The sequence below is a fragment of the Pteropus vampyrus genome, unplaced genomic scaffold (genome assembly GCF_000151845.1).
Source record: "Pteropus vampyrus isolate Shadow unplaced genomic scaffold, Pvam_2.0 Scaffold82, whole genome shotgun sequence".
NCBI classification, from domain to species: Eukaryota; Metazoa; Chordata; class Mammalia; order Chiroptera; family Pteropodidae; genus Pteropus; species Pteropus vampyrus.
In genome coordinates, this window is record NW_011888863.1 from 7,002,077 (window position 1) to 7,005,130 (window position 3,054).

General features: G+C 35.3%; 1 pseudogene; it reads right to left on the reverse strand.

Moving 5' to 3' along the window:
• Window positions 1-371: 371 nt before the first annotated feature.
• Window positions 372-1,105, reverse strand: LOC105294125 (annotated as a pseudogene).
• Window positions 1,106-3,054: the final 1,949 nt, after the last annotated feature.

Below are 3,054 nucleotides of genomic sequence, written 5' to 3' on the forward strand. Positions count from 1 at the left end.
TTCCAAACCCAACCCCACAGAGATTCTCATTTAATAAATTTTGGGTGAGATTCAAGAATCTTTATATACTTTATTTCCAAAAAAGCCTCTCATGTGATTTTAATTCACACCATGGTTTCCTGAGAAGTATTATGAAAGAAAATTTTAGATGCTTAGAAATTTCTCTTTACATTATACTAGATTTTTTTTTCAGGTTTCATATATTTATTCAGGAGGTAATTCAACTATAGAATGAAGTATTTTTAGCTTTATAAAATACAGGGTTTTGAAAATTTCCCCCTGCAATTCTATTTATTACAATTTTTATAATTCTGAAGACATCTCTTATTTGAAATATTTCATGCATTTGGGTATTTTGCTGTCTGATGAGATCAGTAATAAAGATTGCAATGAAGTTGCACCTATGATCATAATCCTCTCGTAATCTAAAAATTTTTTCAATTAGTTTGTCCATTTGAGAACCTGGGTAGGACTTCACAAGATGAGGAATATCATAAGCCTTCCATTTACTTTGATCTGTTCCCAAATATCCACTAAAGGCCTTTTTGCCCCAAGGACAGAAAACTGGTTTACAAATTGGAGCAAATGCTGAAAAAAATTTGTATTTGCCAGGATTCTTTAAAGCGCAAATCTGACCAGCATGGTCACCTATGCAGTGGCCAAAAATACACATCTTTTGGAGGGGGGTCCACTGGAAAATTGGCATTTCTGAACTGGGGAAGCTCCTCTGTTATATAAGAGTACATTCTGTAGTTAGTTTTCCAAGGATCTTCAGTGCCATCCACATAAAAACCAGCACCAGTGCCAAAGTTTCAGTTTTCATCTACTTTAATATTGCAGCCATGAGGGCTGGTATCTGGAGCAATGACAACAAGGCCATGTTCTGAGGCAGCCTGATGATAACTAGATTTCGATATAAGATTCTACCCTGTGCAAGTTAAACCAGACAGCCAGTGCAGGGCATTTTCCAGTTTCTGCCTTTGGTGTTAAGTAGATAGCAAATTTCATTTTGTAGTTCAGTTTAACACTGACATGTTTAAAAACCTTCTGCTATCCCCCAAAGCACTTGTTGCTGGAAATTTGTTTCAATGCCATTCTTTTCCTGTCCAATTGTTACTTGATTTTTGGTCTGCACCAAACAATAGATGATTTTCCAGAAGTAGCGACAGTGGCTTTGAGGAGAGAAACAGTGAGAACCAAAAGGTAGGGCCTCAACGTGGCCACTGGAGCCACCTATATTATTGGTTTCTTAAATGGCCCATGAAGCTTTAAAAAAGTTTTTAACCCAGTTGCTTTAGAAATAAAATTTACACATGGCAGTTTTATTTTTCTTACATAACTGAAAAATCAACCATATTCATTTTTCAGTAGTTAAGGCCATAAACCTCAAAGCACGAAGCTTGGTTCTATGCTTCATGTATAATGCCTCTCATGGGATTATAATCCTTCCATCACTAGGCGAAAGACTCTCGATAGATACTGAAGGTTGAATTTTCCATTTTCATTTTGGGCACGTTTTGTTCATGCCTATTATGGTGTCCTGACTATGTCTGCAGCAGTGAAGAACAGTAGGTACCATTTGCACTTCATGCAGACGATTCTTTCCCTTCTTCTGATAAATATAAAAAATGTGGCAGAAAGGAGCTTATAAATACTGTCATAATTCTCCCCTGAATGAGGATTTTGGGTTATCCACTCATTTAGCTGAATGATTATGATGAAGTAGAAGAATCATGGACTTTGGATCTAAATTTAAATTCAAGCTTTGTACTCATTCTTTTTTTTCTGAACAAATACCTACTGAGTGTCTTCTATATGTCAGAGGCTATTCTTGAGCATAGAGATAAAAACCATGAGACTGTCTTCTAGCAACTCATAGGCTTGTGGGAGAAAGATAAACAATTATTATAGAGTGATGAAGTATTAGAAGAGATGGTAGCACAGTGTGGAAAGTCTGAAGAGGAAGTCATATATAACATAAATTTGGTGTTGGGGGTGGAACAGGTTGGGATGGGGTTAGAATTTTTAGAGAGTCTTGCTGGACGGTTTAATACTAGTTTAAGTTTTAAAGAAGTTTATGGGTGTGGTATGGTTTAGGAAATGCAAGTAGCTTAGAATGGCAGAAGAAAGGATATGAGGGAAACATAATAGGTGAGCCTAAAGAATTAGGCAAAAGCTACGTTCTTAAAGCCTGTGGACTTTATTCTGAAGGCAATTGAGAGTGATTGAGTGAGAGTGACATGATCGGATTTGCATCTTACATCACCTTGAGGAGGGACATGACTGTTAGGCTGTTGAAGTAACTTGAGATCAGAGAGGCAGGGACACTGGTGATGGTAGTGAAGAATAAATTTTGGAATTATTTAGAAAGTTATCTTGATTGGACTTTTATCCTTAATCATATGCATGTGTAAGTAGTAATTTAGGATGCTTAAATTAAATGGTGGTATCTTTCACCGATTTAGGGAGCACTATGGGGGAGGGTGTTCTGGTTCCTTGCTCTTTGACAGACCATTTTTTTTTAGGGCTTACCCTAAACTACTAGATGGTATGAGTTGAATTTTCCATAGATTGTGTTGCTAAAGGCAAAAGTAACAACAACTCGTAATCGCCAAAGCCATAGATGTGTTAAGATTATGCGGATCCGACGTGATGCAACAGAAGTATAATATGTAGTAAATTGCATGTAATGTAATGCTCAAAGACTGAAGTATATTACACGTTGAGAAACTTAATTATGCAGAAAATTAAATCTTTTCAAACTCTTAATTACTTAGAAATGTTTGTAGAGTTTAAACACTACTTATTAAATTCTTACATATGCAGATACTATATTTTGTGTTGTAGCCTAAAGTAGAATTTTACAATCCAACATGAAATAAAAAGATAAGACAAAAATATAGAGATGTGCATTCCAAAGGAAAGATCATGGGGAAGATGTTAGATGAATATAAATAGTTAACCAAATTGTTATATGTTGGCTATTTGATACCAAATATTACTAATGTAATCATGTAGTTAATTTTTTTATCAATGAAAAACTAAAATATCTTT